At 39.7% G+C, this 20,749-nt stretch overlaps 1 non-coding gene across 1 annotated transcript; it reads left to right on the top strand.

Annotated features, from left to right (window-relative positions):
- Positions 1 to 17,622: 17,622 nt before the first annotated feature.
- LOC149465931 (U6atac minor spliceosomal RNA) lies at positions 17,623 to 17,745 on the top strand. Its single transcript, XR_016312202.1, has one exon. It is a non-coding gene; the product is annotated as a U6atac minor spliceosomal RNA (small nuclear RNA).
- The last annotated feature ends 3,004 nt before the right edge of the window (positions 17,746 to 20,749 follow it).

Genomic DNA, 20,749 nt, shown 5'->3' with positions numbered 1-20,749 from the left:
ATCTTTAGACAGTTTAACGGGACACAGCACACAACAAGAAGAGGTAGAAATCCAGTATTTCCAGCGGTGGCATGGATTAAGACACAAGAGCAAAATAAACAATGGGTGATGTGAAAAGCAGTGTGCAAAAAATTCACTTCATGCCGTCCAGCCAATCTGAAGCTTCCGTAGGAGTGGTGAAGAACTGAACTTTACTGTCAGTGACAACCCAGTCGCTGACAGTAAGGATACAAGAAAGTCAAGTTTGACAAAAACTTGGTCTCATATCTACGGAATAATAAATACAGTACAAAGGGCATGAAATCACTTGTCCATGGTAATGACACTCCTCTAATATACTTATTTTTTATATACTGTATCTTGCACTTTATTTCTAACTATGTGTTTTGTTTTTTTAATTCTTTATTTTGAAGTCTATGTGTTTTTGACTAAATTAAATCCAAGTCATTTTCAGGATAATTTATTTATTTATTGCCAAAAATAACACAAACATTGGTTTTGACTCATGACATCTAAATTAATGAAATTCGATTTGAATCTAATGTCATCCCAATTTCAGGATCAACTCTAGTGGTCCAGTTTTTCAGTTGGGTAAGTTGTTGTGAGTGGTGTATTGATTAAGTGTTGGAATGGTGAGTTAGAAAATGTTCACATATCACATATGGGTCCAGAAGGGTATAAAAAAGTCTGAAGCAAGGTGGGATACAGTGAAGTTGAGCAGTATTCATGTCAAATATCTCATCATCTCAATCATATAAAAGATAATCTCTATTTTTTATTCTCTTGCACGCGATTGGTCGTTTGAGCTTAATACAGGTTACTTTGACTTTATGCCACATACGCACTTCATTCGCCAAAGGACAGTGAACCTGGTATTTTGTTGCTTGAAGTACTTTTTGGACACCAGGAAAATAGAGTGCCATATTCACTTGATCTCCAAAAGATTTTACCCCCTTCACGACCAGGTAATTTTTTTCTATTTGGCACTGCACTTTAACTAGCAATTGCTCAATCGTGCAACAGTGTACTCTTATGAAATTTATATAATTTTTTTCACATAAATAGAACTTTCTTTTGGTGGTATTTGTTCACCATTGGGTTTTTTATTTTTCATTATATAAATTAAGAAAGAATGTAAATTAGAAAAAAACTATATTTTTTTACTTTCTGCTATAAAACATATTCAATAAAATAAATTTTAAAAATCAAATTTCTTTATAAATTTAGGCCACAATGTATTTTTCTACATGTTTTTGGTAAAAAAAAAATCACAATAAGTGAATATTAATTAGTTTGAGTGAACGTTATAGCGCCTACAAATTATGGTATATATACTGGAATTTTTATTTATGTTTGCACTAGTAATGGTGGTGATCAGTGACATTTAGTGGGACTATGATAGTGCTGAAGGCAATCTGACACTAACTGACACTTTGTGGGACCTGACTAACTGCCACTGACATCTCCAGTGACACTAATACAGTGATCAGTGCTAATAATATACACTGTCACTGTACTAATGACAATGGCTGGGGTAGGTGTTAAGATCTAGGGGTAATCAGGGGGTTAATTGTGTGTCTAACCAATAATGTGCGTACTGTATGCTGCTTTTTACTACAGATTGATTTGTTTCTTTTCCCTGCTTAACCTTAATAGAAACAAAGCGATCTTTCCATCTGTATAGAGCCCTGTGTTATTTGCCAACACAGGGCTGTAGGCTGTGATTCGACACAGATGATCAGCAAGGCCCAGCCATGAATCATTGACCCGAGATCTGTTGAAGAACTCCCACAGTGTCAAATTACAGGGGAGCAAACGGGCGGGGTGCATGCGTCCGAAACCCAAAGACAGCCAACGAAGTGCCAGTACGTCTCAATGCCTGTAGCTGCTGCCGTGCCACAGTATATGTACTGTGGCTGGTTGGCAAGTGGTTAAATTCCAACCAACACTTAATTGTAATAGTCCTAAGTGTACGGAAATAACCAGCTAACTAACGGATTGTTTTGTTGTAAATACTTCCATGGTTTTAGCCAAACTGCCCTTTATCTTATGGTAATTGTAAAAGTACTTTTTTCCGAAAAAAAAAAAAAATCTTTGGAAACAATCAGTATTTGAAACATAAACAGGCATTGATTTAAAGCATTTTCTTCAGAACTAATGATAAATACAACTAAGTGGCACATAAAATGAGTGGCAGTTAAATTTTTTCATGACTGAAAAGGACAGAGTTCTTTGGTTGCCTTTTTTAAAAATAATATGTCAGGGTTCATATAGTGCACTCTACTCATCTATATAAACATCCACACCAGCACACTCTGCCCCAACTTCCTTTTGCAGTTAAAATACTCTGCAAAGACTACAAGAAAAACAGATAAGCTTGAAAAATTGTTAAAAAGATAGAGCAATAATATTGTTTTGTCAGCTGCGTACATAAATTACACTTCATTTTTGCTTATGCACAGTAAGATTGTCTGATAAGGGCAGCAGTGAATCTCCCTCACATGTCCTACCTGCGTTACCGGGTGGCGGAACAGCCCTTGGCTAATGCATCAGCTATTTTCAGAGCCTTGCCATTCAGCTTGATAAACACAGACATGATCAGTAGTAACTGGCGTCAGAGGTGTACTCTGTTCATCCCTTGAAGGCATTTCTGAATACAAGCCAATTCTTGTACTGTGAACAGCGACTGTGATGTGTGTTCTGGTTACCCTCTCCTCTTGTAACTGCTCAGCTGCTTTCTGGTCTACACCCATCCGCTCCCATGCAGTTAATTCATAAAAAACATCTAGGGAAAAACACAGTAACTGCAGTGCTGAGCAATCAAGTTTTAATTACAGTACGGCTCGTGAACTAGGATGTGTTTTCCTGTCTCATTCATTAACATCCTAAAGCATTTATATGGACCGTCTTTACACCCAGGACCTCTTTATCCAAATCGGCAAAAGTGGCAGCTAATCCAGGGAGGCCTGCCAAAAACAACCCCAGAGATGCTATTTGCTTGAAGATGCTCTTTTTTTGGGAAGTCAGAAAAAAACTTAAAGTGATTCTAAAGGTTGCAAGTTTAAAAAAAAAAACATGTTATATTGCCTTCTATGTGCAATGGTTTTCCACAGAGCAGCCCCCGTTCTCTTCTTTTTGGGTCACCCGCCTGCTGAGTTCCTCCGATAGAAAGCCTCTTTTTACGGGGCTTTTGAGCAGGCTAGCTCTTGTGAATGGACATTGTCCATTCACACACAGAGGGAGGTTCAATCCCACCCCTGCTCTCTCCTTATTGGCTCACTGGCTGTGATTGACAGCAGCAGAAGGCTCCTGCTGCTGTGTGAGCCATTGATGAGAGAGAGACCTGGGAGAGTCACAGCTCTCAGGCACATTGCTGGATAAAGATGGGGCTCAGGTAAGTATAAGGCGGCAGCTGTACCCAGAAGGTTTTTTCACCTTCATGCATAGATTGCATGAAGGTAAAAATCTCCTGCCTTTACAACCACTTTAAAGTAGAATTAAATCCTCCCATCCTTTGGAGCCAAGGAAGGTAATATTTTAGCCTCTGTTTAGATCTTCAGTTGCCATGATGCTGCACATGTGATCAGTTATGACATCAGCCATTTGAGGACCTCTTTAACCAAATGGGCAAAAGTGGCAGCTAATCCAGGGAGTCCTGCCAAAAACAGCCCCATAGATACTCTTTGCTTGAAGATGCTCTTTTTTTGGGAGGTCAGAAAAAAACTTAAAGTGATTCTAAAGGTTGCAATTTACAAAAAAAAAACACTTTATATTACCTTCTATGTTCAATGGTTTTCCACAGAGCAGCCCCAGTTCTCTTCTTTTTGGGTGACCCGCCTGAGTTCCTCCGATAGAAAGCCTCTTTTCATGGGGCTTTTGAGCAGGCTCACTCTTGTGAATGTACATTGTCCATTCACACACAGAGGGAGGTTCAACCCCACCCCTGCTCTCTCCTCATTGGCTCACTGGCTGTGATTGACAGCAGCAGGAGGCTGGATCGAAATGGGGCTCAGGTAAGTATAAGGGGGCAGCTGTACCCAGAAGGTTTTTTTATCTTATAGATTGCATGAAGGTAAAAATCTCCTGCCTTTACAACCACTTTAAAGTAGAATTAAACCATCCCATCCTTTGAAGCCGTGGAAGGTAATATTTTAGCCTATGTTTAGATCTACAATGTAACAAATATAAGAAGCGCCACAGAAAATAACAAGATAAATAAAATAATAAGCAGCACCTCTAACCAAAAAAGGTGAAATTGTGTATAAATAAAGAGTGCGCTAATTATTCACAAAAAATGCAAGGATAAATAATAGAAATAACAAATAAAATCCATAAATATAAACATAAGTCCAGCCACCATAAACAGTGCTAATCCAATATCAACTTAATGTCAATCTTGAAACAAACACCCATGTGCGAATCCGACACCAGATGAAATGAATACACTCACCAGAGCTATATGCTGATTATATTATAAACCAGCATGATAGCATTTTGCTCTGGGAGTGATGATCTGCAGGATATCCCAGTGGAGGAACAGCAACCAATAGTGATCCAATCAGCACATATGGAACAGCTAGGCAGCACATATGGAACAGCTAAGCAGCAAACGGTCTTCCAATAACATGGGCAAAGCTTGAGGAATCAGAAGAGATATTATGGTGCAGTACGTTTAAAACCAGTAAAATTTTATTAATAAAGTATAACACTCACAAGGAAGGTGTCTAGCCGACACCAGCAATGACAGCCTATATAATAACACATCCACGAGGGAAAAAACCAAGAGACGAACCTCCTGCACCGCGATCTCACAGCCGACAGCTGGGAGGACCGTCCCGACGTCACGGCCGCTAGGCCACGCCCAACACGTTTCATCACTTGACGTCTTCAAGGGGCGGAGAAAGCCTCTTTTCATGGGGCTTTTGAGCAGGCTCACTCTTGTGAATGTACATTGTCCATTCACACACAGAGGGAGGTTCAACCCCACCCCTGCTCTCTCCTCATTGGCTCACTGGCTGTGATTGACAGCAGCAGGAGGCTGGATCGAAATGGAGCTCAGGTAAGTATAAGGGGGCAGCTGTACCCAGAAGGTTTTTTTATATTATAGATTGCATGAAGGTAAAAATCTCCTGCCTTTACAACCACTTTAAAGTAGAATTAAACCATCCCATTCTTTGAAGCTGTGTAAGGTAATATTTTAGCCTCTGTTTAAATCTGCAGTTGACATGATGCTGCACATGTGATCAGTTATGACATCAGCCATTTGAGGGCTTGAAGGTTTGCTTGAAAGCTAACATAAACACACTAGGCACTGTGACATCTATCACTTTGTTTTTCTGAAGTTCTCTATTGTTATTAATCGTATCCTGCTGATTAAAAAAAAAACTCCAAGTAAATCTCATTAATTTACATTTTATTCATTCATTTATAAAACTGATTTGTTTTGACCTACTTGTAAAATATATACGATATGGTCCTCACACTAAAAAGTTTGGAGACTCCTGCAATAGATGAGAGCACCTTAACTAATATGACCACACATGAAAAGTAACTTATCTTTGATGACAAGGCATTTTGAAAAAGCATAACATAAATTATTTCTAATTCAGACTAAATTGTCATTATTTGTAAATATTTTCTTTATTTCTCAAATGTTTAATTCAACATGGCATACAGAACAAACTTGTTTATGATCACCAGCCTGATTTATTGCTTCCGAAAACTGACAGAATAGTTTTAAGCCACATTTCAGAGCCACAACAGATGGAAATCTCACACTGAAATGCTTCCAGAGTGCATCAGAAAGGTAGAGTGGCATATCGTGTGACAGGGTCATTTTTTATGACAAAGCAGACTCCAGGGTGTAGTTAGTGAGAACTGTCATTTGTTTCCTGTTTGCCAGTCAAGAATGCTTAGATTCTTCAGTATGCATCTGTTCATAACTCTATTGTACAACTACTATCACAAGACAGTTTTAAAGAACTGATAAACTTAAAATCAAGGCAGTAGTATCTATTAGGTGAGCCTGGAACAAGGCATCGCAATGATGTCACTAGATGCTTGCATCTGGGTCTCCTGCTCGGTTCCTTGGGATCACCATTAATATACAAGTGTTCACACTTACCCATATGCGTGCCACTCAGTGTGCAGTGGGCACATTGGATAAGAAGATAATGGTATCAGTTCTTCTTGGCATGCTTTCCATCTACTTTTGACAAGACCATTTTCCTTTCCTAGAAAGACAAAACATGGTAGTGACACCACTTGTTTGACTAGACAGATTTCTATTGGCTAAGGGCAATGTTTTATTGGTGACAAGGACTTGTGATTTATTAAAGTAAACCTAGAACCTCAAATTTTTTTTCATGGTAAAGCCCAACTACAGAAAAAAATGAAATTTAAATAGTGCTTGTGCATCAATTACCTTCTGAGATTCCAAATATCTCTTTCTAAGACATCCCACAGTGTAGTGGATCAATGTCACAGTTTCCTCTATGAGTGAAGCTAATATACTGCCCTGGGGACCAGACATTTTTCCTTGCTTGCTATCTTATTGATCAGTGATCCTCTCACCAGCGCCATGAGTTTTCTTACCTCTGGACCCTATAAGGGAGGACCTGGCACTGTAGTTGGTGCCTTCACCAATAGGATGTGTGCACATCATTCAGACCCCAGAAAGGTAAACAGAAGCAAACAGAAGGATCATCATGTAACTGAGGCTTCTGTTAAAGTAGAACTAAAGGGAGTGATGCTTACCGCTGCTCCAATGTTCTGATGCCCAGAATGTCCCTCACTGGTGCCAGCATCCCCCCCCCCCCAGCTTGTTCCATGTTACGGTCTTTAGCCATCTTGGTTGGCCAGTGTGGGATGATGTCATTCCCATGTACAGAAGTGCAGTCATCCCAACACGCAGGCGGTGCACATTCTACAGGGTAATGCGAGCGTGAAGGTAAGTGTATTTTACTGAAAAACTGACATTGCTTGTCTGTTCTGCAATAAAGGGCCTGCCTATTCGCAGTTTTTATTTTCCCAACTTTAGTTCCACTTTAAGTAAAATGAGCATTTGAATAATTTTTTTATACCGTTGGTTAATTAGCAATGAGTGGGTGGGAGGGGTGGGGGGTTTGTTGCGAATATCCTGAAGTTTAGCAGAGTAAACAAGTTGAGATCAAATGCAGGTTTTCCAGCATGATCGTATGGCAGAAGCCAGTCATTAGACTGACTTCTGTTTAACAGAGAGAGGTACACACATGCTGAAAATCAAGCAAGTTCCTATTGAACTGGCCGACTTTCGGCATGTGTATACTCAGCTTTAGACCTGAAAGCACTTGAACTCCGGCCAAATATTTTTTTTCCAATGAAGTGGGGCTGTGCTCACACTGTATGGGTTAACTGCTTGTTATGCCTAGGGATGTCTAAGGGTGCTCATGAGCCTATATTCCTTGAATCCTCCAGAAAATGCTGCTCCACCATGTCCTTTGGTGGACTTTTCCTGCTGTTCTCACATACAGAGCTGATCTATGGGCGTGATGACATCAGGAACAGTCCACCACACAAGACCGCTAGACCGCAGAGGAGCAGGATCAGCAGGGACCAGTCTTGTGCTGGGATGATCGGCGGATTAGGTAAGTATATCCCCAGTCTCCAAACCCCTAGCCAAAAATGAGAAGTTAACCCATGCAGTGCGAGAACAGGCTTACTGGATGGGAAAACAAATTTTTTCAGGGAGTTCTTTAAGTATTATTGACACTCAGATATGTTACTCTACTCCTTTAGACAACATGCTTAGCTTTATTTCTTTTCAGAAAACTGGAACTGTTCAGGGTGAGGATCTTCTTATAGCACTAAGATGCTGGCCCAGAGATAACGAAATCATGCAAATCCTAGTAACTGGTCTGTAGTATTAATGTTCATCTGCCTGCTGCTGCCCTTTCACCTTTTGAGTTCATGACAGACTGCCTGTCATCCTAATTGTGTGATTCCATCAGAGAACTGCTTCCTCGCCATTGGGACATAGGACCAAGATATTATAGCTGGGCATCGCACCCAAGACTAGGTGACACTAGCTTAGGTGCAAAACTGGAACACCTTTTTTTGAACAGAAATACAGATTTTTATACACTTCAGAAATAGGTCCCCACCTCCCACACTGATTAGGTAAGAGCTTGACCAATTTTATCCTAGGCAGTGCAAACCTTAAACAGTACAGCCAACAGCTAACAGTGATCTGATTAAAAGTAAGCTAATCAACGGCCAGGCACCCAGACAAGCCAGGGAACCCACCCCAGACAGCGCGGCACCTCCAATCCTGAATACACAAAATACATGCTGTCTTTCAGGTAACTGGACTTCACCTCTGCAATCTGTCCATCATCTGACAAAACTCATACAATATTCCAACAATCTGAAAAAGTGGAATTAATTTATTTTCCTAGATTTCTTGAGGGCATTGTTGATAAATATTTCTGTCCCAAGTGGAGGAGCTTCTCTAACCCAGACTGCAGAAGGGCCCCATATTTCCTCTGACCATTAACCTTTACAAGGTTAATATTATACCATTCCATTCACTCCAGATGGGCAGCTTTATTGTCTTTATTCAGGGAATTCATCCAAGCCTCGCTTTCAGCATTCATCACGTTGTTGTCCATAATTAGAGAATGATCTGCTTTCTCTATGGGCCATAATCAGTGGGTAGAAGGCTAGACCCTAGTCTCCTCCAAAAACCCCTATCCTGGTTGGGTCTGTTACAGAGTTAAAATATTGAAACAATGACTTTGTCACTTGAAAAAATAAAAGCTAATAAGTGTAAAAGCCCACCACTAAAGGTGCCTGCACATGGCTGAAATCTAAACCTAAATCTCAGGAAATTCTGATTTGCAACTGTTTTGGGTAGTGTTTAATCTTTCCCAACCATCCTGCCCCATGCACATTTTTATCTGCTCAAGAAGAAGCCCGCCATAGTGGTGGGCCAACAGGAGTGTGAGGAGGGTGGTAGGGTGTGGACCAGCTTTGGCATGACCAAGAACAGCCCACAATTTGAGCATAGTAGCAAATTTTGAGCATAGTAGCAGAAACCTCCAGGGGCTTGTACTTTATTCTTGTTAGTAGCTTTTCTTTTTAAACAACAAGGTCACTTTAACTATAAGAAAACTCTAAGGCCATACATTAGGTGCCACATATTAGGGTCACCATGCACTTTACAATCTGATCATACAATCTTTTAACAAGCAACTTTAAATTTACTAAAACTATGCAATATGAGGATCTACCTACTCTGTCCAATCAATTTGTATCCAATCAAGCAGGCCCCTGCACTACATCATTGTTAGTAGATCTAAAATTATTTGAAGAAATACATTTTCATGTGTGGTGAGCTTTAGTATTACTCCCCATTGTAGGTTAATGGGACCTGCAGGTGACAATGTGTAACATTCTTCTGTGACATTGCTGTACAAGAAGTCAGTTTAGCAAAATACTTCCCCATGACACAAACTTTATTGGAGAATTTTGCTTATCACCCAAAACATTTACATTTTTTATGTAATTAAAGCTTTTCGATGTATGGTTTGTAATTTATTCTTAGTTTGTTTGCAGTTAGTTTGCAGGTCTGTAAATATGAGCAGCATATACTGAGATTTAGGTTCAGATTACATTTGCTGCATTGTTTGGACCATTCAGCTAGTGAACACATCTCTTGCCAATTACACAGGTCAACATTCCAGGAAGGAAAACATTGCAACACATGAAATGTACACTCAACTGTTGTTTGATAAACTACTGCAGTTATTTAGCTGGCCAGTAAGCATAAATTATGCCTGTACGTTTTTAAAGAGTGATTTTAATAACGTTTCAGGAGCTCATTAAAACTATTAGAGTCATAAAATATATTGTAGGGGTATGGTCTGGTATGATAATCTCATTGACACATCATGCATGCCATATTCAGGTAGAAATCACTGCACAAAATTTTTTGGGGGAGTTTATCACTCCAAGTGTGAGCAACTAAACATAATGGTGAGCTACTGGAAAGAAAATATTGGTAGCAGTCAAGCAGATTGGTATTTTTATCTGTTCTTCAATTTAATTCTACAGATAAAACAGAATATTTATTTATTGCACCCAAGCATCAGTGAAAAGTTCATTAAACATAGTATGTGCATGAAAATAAGCCATTTTTTGAGTCTGCAAAGCAATCTTATTCTCTTATATATGGCCAGCTATAACCTTCAGCTCACTATAGTGTATTTAGACAATGAAATATTACTTCATCAGTCTGGTTGAAATAATTTTGACATGAGCAGAAGGAGCACAGTGTACATGCTCAGTACTTCAGTTTCTTTTTACGCTGGCAATGCTGTAAAGCTGCCCTTCCATTTTTCAGTAATTTGGTGATCTGAGAACACCTGCTTGTAATGCAGAAGATTAGTTCCCGAGCATACCATCTGCAGGTTTCTTGTCATCTCACACAGAAATAAAAGAGAGTACTAAGAATTTTCCCACAGCCACCAATCAGATTCAAACTTGTCTTCAAATTTTAAATGTGAGGAAATACAGAATGAAAGGATTAGTAGGTTAAATTAAAGGAAACGTGAAAAAAGAAAACAAATTGCAGCCACTACATCCAAGGACCAGAAAGTTGCGATAGTGTTCTTGAGTTTAGATACCCTTTAAGAAACGACACTCCCAGTGAGCCTGTGAGGTGTTCTTGGGAATCTGGTTGCAGCGGATGACAGAGAATATGGATGATAATAAACTGAGTGAATGTCTGACTTAAGCACTGTTGTGGTGTGGTTGCTGGATACTGCTTTAATCTCAGCGGTTGTTTTTTTATTTGTTGCCAATAATTGTACTTAAATTACGTGGCATTAGAATATTCAAGAAATATACAAACACAATTAGATGAAATCAATAAATTGCAATTGTGCTTACTGTATAAAAGTTCGAAAAACTTTGCTTATTGTTTTTTTTTCCTTTCACATATCAATCCACCTATTAAGGTTTTTTTCAGATGAGATTCCACTGTTACGTAAATGATAACCATAATCAAAACTTTGTTTTTAAGGAGTAAAGTGATGGAAAATTAAACATTTACAGTTGTCGCTAAAACAACAGGCAAGGGGAAATCTTCCAATGAGAAAATTAGTTTCAGCTCTAAGAGGGAGTTTCCAACCAGAGAGGGTGTTTAACCATTTCCTACTCTATACAAACTAAAAAAGAAAGTTTTGATCAACAGATGAGTTATATTTGTATCGATACAGTACATACAAGTTTAGTATAATTAAAGGTTACAAAGGAGCTGTCCAAGGTACTTAAAGAGGGACTGAACTCTTGAAGCTGTGACCAAAAAAGCAGTAAGAGAGCAAAGGACTGGTCACTATCCAGCTGATCTTTTCTCCACTCACCATGCTTTGGTCTGACCCATCTTGGTAGAGACAGGGCTTTGCTTACTCATGTCAGTGCTTCCAGGAAAAAGAACAGGGAGTAGCAAAGGAGACATTAAACTCTCCTGAGACTAGCAGTCAGGAGCAGCGGCGCCTAAGATCTCACACAGTGGATATACAGCTATGAGGCTGTAGGTACAGGAGAGCCTAGGCACACTCAAATATCAGAATGTGTACTACTTTTTTTAGGAGGATACATTGTTGTGCATATAAATTGCTTTAATCCACAATCAATGCATACAGATCTTCTGTGAAAAACAGCTCCAAAAATCAAGGGGAGTAGATAAATTTGCTGTTTCCACCTGAATTCTGGGTTGGGCAGTGAATAGGGGAAGTACGGGTGCTCCAGAATTTGTGGGCTGCATATGAGAGTCATCAAAATTTACTGGAAAGTGCTAGAAGAGATCAGGCCTGATTCTGCGAACACTGTGGTTTGGTGTGTAATGTATCAAGTGACAGTGACCTACTGATGCTGCACTTGCTGGGGGAGAAGGGGGGGTAAGCATAGGGGTTAAATGCAGGTGCTGGCAGGTGCTGGGGCTGATCCCCCTAACGCTGCATTTTTGGGGACGCTATACTAATGTGAATGCTGGTGTAGTGCTAATCTGATCAAAGATATTGATTTATTCAGACACTATACTAGCAATGGAGGTTTATTGTGTATGAACGTGTTCCTGGCAATCAAGGGGTTAAATGTGATTACTGGTGTACTGACAGGCAATCTGATGCTATCTGGGAGGGGTGTGAAAACCACGAGAGTGTGAATCACGTATATATACTTGATTTTGTGCACATGTGCCGCCCTGTAGCACTATTTCTGCTATAGGGTGGTCAAGAAGCAGTTAAAGAAGTGGTTTGCGTTATGCCACTGCATTATTTTAACTGACAATTGCGCAGTCATGCAACGCTGCACCCAAATTAAATGTACGTTCTTTTTTTCCCACAAATTGAGCTTTCTTTTGGTGGTATTTGATAACCTGTGCATTTTTTATTTTTTACTCTATAAAAAAAAACATGTCCAGCAACAAATTTTAAAAATCAAATTTCGTCATAAATTTAGGCCAAAATTTATTCTGCAACATGTCTTTGCTAAAAAAAATCCCAATATGTGTAAATTAATTGGTTTACGTGAAAGTTATAGCATTTACAAATGACGGTATATACACTGGAATTTTTTTTTTATACTAATAATGGCGGCGATCAGCAACTTATGGCTGCGATCAGCGACTTATGGTGGTGATCAGCAACTTCTAGCGAGACTTTGGTACTGCGGCGGGCATTCTGACACTGGGGGAAACTGATTTGGTGTCACTGACATCCCCAGTGACACCAATACAGTGATCAGTGCTAAAAAAAAAAGCACTGACACTGTACTAATGGCACTGGACTGGCTCTGCTCAGCCATCCAGAGCAGTGTGGCCAAACTGACAGGGAGGAGGGCTGTTGGTAAATAAAGCAGCCCTCCTCCCCATCGGTGATCCCTGGTAATCACTGAGCACCGGCGGGTAATCACCGGCCCGGGACCTGGTGAATGACACCCAGGGCCGCGATTGGCGGTGAACGGCTTGCGCATGCCCCCTACCCGAAAATGCAGAATCACATATATGTAAGTGATCCTGTGCACAGGGGCCACCCTGTCGCAGTAAATGTACTATAGGGCAGTCCTTAAGAGGTTAAGCATGTTTTTCATGTCATATAACATACATTGAGGCAGCACTCCTGCTATTTTGTGTATTATACATCACAGAATATACAGTGGGGCAAAAAAGTATTTAGTCAGCCACCAATTGTGCGAGTTCTCCCACTTAAAAAGATGAGAGAGGCCTGTAATTGGCATCATAGGTAGACTTCAACTATGAGAGACAAAATGAGAAAAAAAATCCATTGGCTGATTTGTAAAGAATTTATTTGCAAATTATGGTGGAAAATAAGTATATGGTCACCTACAAACAAGAAAGATTTCTGGCTCTCACAGACCTGTACCTTCTTCTTTAAGAGGCTCCTCTGTCCTGCACTCATTACCTGTATCAATGGCACCTGTTTGAACTTGTTATCAGTATAAAAGACACCTCTCCACAACCTCAAACAGTCACACTCCAAACTCCACTATGGTGAAGACCAAAGAGCTGTCGAAGGACACCAGAAACAAAATTGTAGACCTGCACCAGGCTGGGAAGACTGAATCTGCAATAGGCAAGCAGCTTGGTGTGAACAAATCAACTGTGGGAGCAATAATTAGAAAATGGAAGACATACAAGACCACTGATAATCTCCCTCGATCTGGGGCTCCATGCAAGATCTCACCCCGTGGGGTCAAAATGATCACAAGAACGGTGAGCAAAAAGCCCAGGACCACACAGGAGGACCTAGTGAATGACCTGCAGAGAACTGGGACCAACGTAACAAAACCTTCCATCAGTAGTAGTCGACCACAACTTAAGGTAAGTTTGACAAAATGAGCATTAAATATTTCAGGAAAGGGGAAAACATTTTTATGATTTAACAATCTTTTAAGGAGAACTAGTCAAGAACAAGTATGTACAAGAATCTGAAGGTGCACTCACACAACCATGTCCAAGTTCAATTGTCTCCACCCCCCATTCCAGCATTGGTCTGCACTCACAATGGGCAAAAAGCAAGTATTCCCATGCACACTTACATCATCACCTCTGCCAACCAGACCAGAGTGCTTCTGTGCTCAGTGATCTTTGAAAAGTTCTGTGCTCAGGCACGATTTGCACTCATACTGAAGTGAACTGTACCAGACCTTAAGTGGACCTTGCCTTGGACCACCTCTTTCAATTGGTCCTGGACATGCTTTGCTTAATTGTTTCTAGACACAGTTCGGAGCACTCACACAACACAAATTAAACAGTTAAAATTGCCAATGTGAGTGCACTCTGAAGTTATTAAAATAGTCACACCCTGTCTAGTTTAGCATAGGAGGGTTACACCATCAGTTTGCATAGCCTTTGGTTTTCTTTCCATGTTACCCTAAGAGCACATTTGTTATATGACAATGTTTACAATTTCTGTTATCAGCACTGAGCACAGGCAGAAGACAGATTGACATAACAAACAGATATTAATGCTCTAATAGGTGGAATAAATAAAGATAATGAAGTAATCACTGAGGTATGGCTATACAAATATACCAATTCAAGAGCTGAAATGAAGATAACTATTAAAGCACACTGGATCTCTATAGGCTAACTACAAACATTTAGTTTTTCCTTAGATTTGATTTGTGAGATCAGCACCAAAAACCATGTAGTGTGAAGGCCCACCTGATCGGGTATAAATTGAATGAGTTGTTTAGGTAGGTCCTCACAAATGTCTTTTGTTTAAAAATATCTACTTAGAATAATTGGGTATTTGAAGTGAACACATTCTAGAATGATAATAGCTTCTTTGGTAAAGCACTTCCTTGAAGAGGCAGCTTTTGTTTCTTGTTTGTCTTCTATCTTTTGTTTCTCTGATCACAAGCTGGCAGTCTTTAATGGCCTGGAAAAAGCCATGTTGGCTTTATCACCCACAATGTAATGTTAGAGATGAGATAACAATTATCACCAGGCAATAAACTCAAGTTATTGCATTATAAGAGGATAGAATACTCAGGTTCATAATATGTTCTGTAAATTATATTTGTATAAACAGTAGGTCAGCCTCTCTTTAAGGATCCATTTGTTTGAAAGCACTCAGGATTCCCATAAAGGTGGCTATTTCCATAGAGGTAGCTGTGACTTGACAACATCTGTGACTTGACAACATTTACATACATCAGACTGAGTCTTCAAATGTATACTATTATAAGGCTGTCATTGCTGACCTTCAAAAAACACTGGTCTCCTGGCTATTATGCTGATGACCCTCCCCCCCTCCTCAGTTTTAGCCATCCTGGAAAAAATATGCAGATCAAGAAAGTCAGAGAAAAGTCCAGATCCCCTCTCGCTGTAAAAATAACTGTCATTTAGTAGTTGCAAAGTGTATCTGTAAAGAAGAATTATGATTTATCCTTACCTTACTTAGCCCATGGTGCCTAGGGAAGAGTGACATCATGCTCCTTCTGGCAAGATCTTAGGGGATATAGAGCAGCCTAAATCCCATGAGAAGATGCCCTTGTGATGCACTGTATTGTCTGGCTGCTCTGAATTCCCCAGGAACACTTACTTTTTACTCTACAGGTCTACAATGGAATTACTAAAGGCAGCTATTTTACTGGGGGAGGAGACCCACACATTAGAAGAGGACTTTGCATTGTACTGCAACATCTGTCTTGAATATCATGGGCAGACAAGGTATAAGATAGGTGCATGAGCTGTAGGACAGCCCTTGAATTTGCTTTCCACATTCTATATTTGCATATTCAACAACAATAGGATTAAGAGATCTCAGGGACTGAGAACAAACACTATATTGCCAAAAGTATTGGGACACCTGCCTTTACAGGCACATGAACTTTAATGGCATCCCAGTCTTAGTCTGTAGGGTTCAATATTGAATTGGTCCACCCTTTGCTGCTATAACAGCTTCAACTCTTCTGGGAAGGCTGTCCACAAGGTTTAGGAGTGTGTCTATGGGAATGTTTCTAGAAGCGCATTTGTGAGGTCAGGCACTGGTGTCGGATGAGAAGGCCTGGCTTGCAGTCTCCACTCTAATTCATCCCAAATGTGTTCTGTTGGTTTGAGGTCAGGGCTCTGTGCAGGCCAGCCAAGTTCTTGCACCCCAAATTCACTCATATATGTCTTTATGGGCCTTGCTTTGTGCACTGGTGCGCAGTCATGTTGGAACTGGAAAGGACAATCCCCAAACTGTTCCGACAATGTTGGGGGCATGAAATTGTCCAAAATGTCTTGGTATGCTGATGCCTTAAGAGTTCCCTTCATTGGAACTAAGGAGCCAAGCCCAACCCCTGAAAAACATCCCCACACTATACCCTCCACCAAAGTTTACACTTGGCAAAATGCAGTCAGGCAACTACCATTTTGGCAACCGACAAACCCAGATACGTCCATTGGATTGCCAGACAGGGAAGCATGATTTGTCACTCCAGAGAACACGTCTTCACTACTCTAGAGTCCAGTGGTGGCGTGCTTTACACCACTGCATCCGACACTTTGCATTGTACTTAGTAATGTAAGGCTTAACTATTGACTCTGCAGACAGTTGGCGACTTCTGCACACTGTGAGCTTCAGCATGCACTGACCCCGCTCTGTCACTTTACGTGGCCTACCACTTCATGGCTGAGTTGTTGTTGTTCCCAGTTGCTTCCACTTTGTTATAATACCACTAACAGTTGACCATGGAATATTTAATAGCAAGAAAATGTCATGGATGGACTTATTGCACAGGTGGCAACCTATCACGGTTCCATGCTTGTATTCACTGAGCTCCTGAGAATGACCCATTCTTTCACAAATGTTTGTAGAAGCAGTCTGCATGCCTAGGTGCTTCATTTTATATAGATTTGAGTATGCCTTTAGTTTTAGTGAATTATAAGGAATAATTTACCTGTTGCAACATATAATTAGAACCGAACGTAGTGCGATAAAATAAAATTTGTTAGTAATTTTTTCTGTGATCTGAATTGGGATGTTTACTCTTACTTCCTGTCCTTGTGACAAGAAGTGAAGGGTACTTTCATCACACACGGGAAGCATTGACAGCAATGGAAATATTGTCATAAGTTCTAACTTTCTCACTCTACTACAAATGTGTTTTATACCTGTATTCCCTTTGGAAAGGTCTTCCATTTCTCTCTATCCCAACAGGCAAAGATGGGAATCTTTCCATCAGAGACACATGGAACAACAGCCTAAGTGAGTTATGTGTTATGGTCAGATTGTCAATATATCACTGCAAGGGTGGCTTGGTAATTAAGACCTGCAATTACTACTACTGCCTGTGTATATGGTTAGTGTATGACTTGATAATGTTTGTCTCACAATACAGAAGTTGGGCTTAGATTCCCAATGTCATGGTTTGGTCATACTCAAGTTCTAATTGAACCAAGTAGCTGTCCTTTACTACTTTGGCCATCAATATAGGGAAAAAAATTATCATCTTTGAATATGTTTATTAGTGAAGTAGATTTTTATTTTATAATCACCATCTTTACAGTTACAAAATTGATTAGCAGAAAGAGATATGAAAATGTTCACTCCTGCATTGAAGTCTGATGTGCTGTATGAAAGAAGAAAAGGTTAGCACTGCCCTTCACAGAAATGTACTAATATGCTACTGCAATTTCCTTAAAATAGTGTGTCGGCTTAAAGTGTCTGCAAACCCAATACTCGTATTTTAGTTTTGGATAAAGTGGGCCCCATGTGAGTTTATTTTCTGTCTGCATCATCAATTTTTCTTAATTTTTGGTCCCATATATACAAAGGAAGAAAAAAAGGTAATGTCTTCAAAGAAAGGGGAAATTCTCTGTTAGACAGATGCTATCAAAACAGGTGTCTCCATAGGAAAATTTCCCCTCTACTTCTCTTCTTCTAGGATAGATCATAATTTGTGTATTTCCCATCCCTTTCTGTACTGAATTCAATAGTCACCAGGACCATACAAGGGTAAATTTCCACAATAGGAACACAGACAGCAATAAAAACATATAAAAACAATCTGAACAACGTTTTTGCACAGGAGAAGCCAACATAAAAACCCCACCAACTGAAATGAAACTAAAGAACATAGTAGAGTACCAGAGCTCCTACTACTCGCTCAGTCTTCCCTCAGAAACAAAAGAAGTACTTCTCTAGGATCTAGCTATTTGCCTCAGAAAGGTACAAAGTACTTCTTGAAGATCCACTGATTACAAACTTTTCATCGAATGTATCAAAGTCCTTTCCCAGGCATCATTAGTGTCCTCTACATGAGGCAAGATCTTAAAGTAACTTTCTGAGGGAAAACTCCATGGAAATAGGAGCACCACTACTCTCAAACATTACTTAGCAATAAAAACCCATCGGACGTTTAAAAAAAACAATTTTGGCTTTACTTACATTTTAATGGTTTACATTAAGACCTTGATGTTTTGGATTAATTTCCAGCTTGGAATACTACAGGCATGAAATATCTACAGTATGTTCTTCGTATCCAAATGATTTCCTTCTACACTCTAGAACATATTGACTAAACTGCCCCTAAAATGTATTTATTATAACTAGAACAGGGACAAATTATGTCTTGTGGAATATGTTGCTTCTCTACATTAAGCTAAGAAAAAAATAAATATTTTTAATGCCATCTATAATTTTGCCAGACTGAAACATTGGATTTGGTACTGACATCTTGGCCAAAAAGAACTCCTATAATTGGCAGCCATCTGCTCACCTGCCGGTAATCCCCCAAATAATTTGCCATTAACCTAGGCACGATAACAGTCTCAAAGCAACTGCAGTAGTAGACCGAGCTGTATATAGCCGTACATGAATAATAGCGTATGAGACATTTGCAGGTTCAAGGCAAAAACATTTTTAGACTCTGCCATCTGGTACTCTCAGCCATCAATCAGACATTTCTTGCCACAGCTGCTGTTAATTTTTGCTGTAGGAGATGTGGAGACATCAAAAAATAAAGCAACTGAATATGGGCATTACCAAGAGCAGCAGCTGGAGTTCTGGCTTGTCATCATTTGCTGCAAAGATTAAACAGTTATCTGTTCTGTTGGAATAGATATGTAGGCGATCAGAATGGTAATAAATCCCTTCCGGTCAAACATTTATCTTGTAGCTGAATATATAAATCTGATTTATCCCCTCAATAAGTTTCCACGTATAGTAAGTCAAGTCATCAAACCCCAAGGTAATCTTTGTAATTAGCTGGAGTCTACACATGAAAGTTTCTTACTGCATCAAATATTTTTTTACACGCAGGAATTTCATTTTTTACTGTCAGAACAAAAAACATGATCTTATGATAGGCTTTGCTGTTAGGGCAATGAGTCTGATGAAATATGTTTATTTTATTATTTCTGTTATTTTTCTAGTTTCCCCTTGTTAATTATATAACTGGCATAACTGAAAAAGGCATTAGGGCCTATTTATAAAGAAGTGAGGCACTGAAATTATTACTTCATTTCTGTCTATACTGACTGATCATATTCTTTTAAAGGGTCAAAACAGCAAACTAGTGCACTGGAAAAATATTAAACAAGTTTTCCAACATTTTTTAAAAAGTGCCATATTTTTAGTAAGAGAAAAGGGGGAGGAGCAAAAGTGCAAGCCAAATTGGAATGAACCTGTTGAACTTAGATAAAGGGAAAACTGTATTACAATGCTGGCTGCTGTTATATATTAATTATTTTTATGACATTTTTCAATAAAATAGGACAGAAACAGCTAGCAGTAGATGGAAAATGGTTTGAATATGGGTAACTGGTAAAATGGGAACTGACAAATTCAACTGGTGAACAAAGCCATTGACACGTGCTTTTATAAGTAAGACCTAAGGCTTAAAAAAAAAAAAGTTCACCTTTGTTCAAAAAAGTTCCATACACAGATAATTACCCTTGATAAACAACTTCTTTGAATTATGAACAGCACTCTAAAAATGGTGAAGACAGACCTTTAAAGTGGTTGTAGAGGCTCAAGATTTTTCACTTTCATGCATTATTTTACCTGAGCCCCCTCGCAAGCCAGCAACTTGCATGAGAGCCTCTGGAGACTCTCCCTCCTCATTGGCTGAGACAGCAGTGGAAGCTATTGGCTCCCACTGCTGTCAATCACAGCAGTGAGTCAGTGAGGACAGAGGGGACGGGGCTGAGACTGGACACACAGAACAGTGGCTTGGAAGCGAGCCTGCTTGAGCGCCCCCACTGCTTGCTCCGGGGGCACTTAGCAGGAGGAAGGGGCCAGGAGCACCAGCAGGGGACCCCAGAAGAGGATCGGAGCTGCTCTGTGCAAAACCATAACACAAAGCAGGTAAGTATGTCATGTTTTTTGTTTTATTTTTAATATCACTTTAATTCATTGGCCTGTCCTACTTTCATAGAGTGTTTTTCATTGCTGGAAACTTTAGTACAGCTTTTTTGAATGGAAGGGGTGGAAAGGCACTTTTGATGAGTACCTGTGACATGTCCAGTGGCTATATTAACCCTCCACACTGGAAGATTACCACTGCAGGGATATGGGGGGACGGAAGATTTCAATTAAGAGAGTAGCCACATGGCAAAAGGAAAATTTTTTAATTCGATGTACTGTCCTTTGTGCTGATTAAAAAAAAACCCTCTAAACTTAGGTTTTTAAAGACATGCAAGAACTACCCTGCTTTCGAAAGTGATTTATAACTGTGTTCAGGTAGTCTTGTG

The sequence above is a fragment of the Staurois parvus genome, unplaced genomic scaffold, assembly GCF_062004578.1.
Source record: "Staurois parvus isolate SC_StPar_1 unplaced genomic scaffold, SC_StPar_1.0 ptg000136l, whole genome shotgun sequence".
In the NCBI taxonomy this organism is placed as follows: Eukaryota; Metazoa; Chordata; class Amphibia; order Anura; family Ranidae; genus Staurois; species Staurois parvus.
The sequence above is the reverse complement of the archived record's forward strand: the minus strand, read 5'-3'. Positions and strand labels throughout refer to the sequence as shown.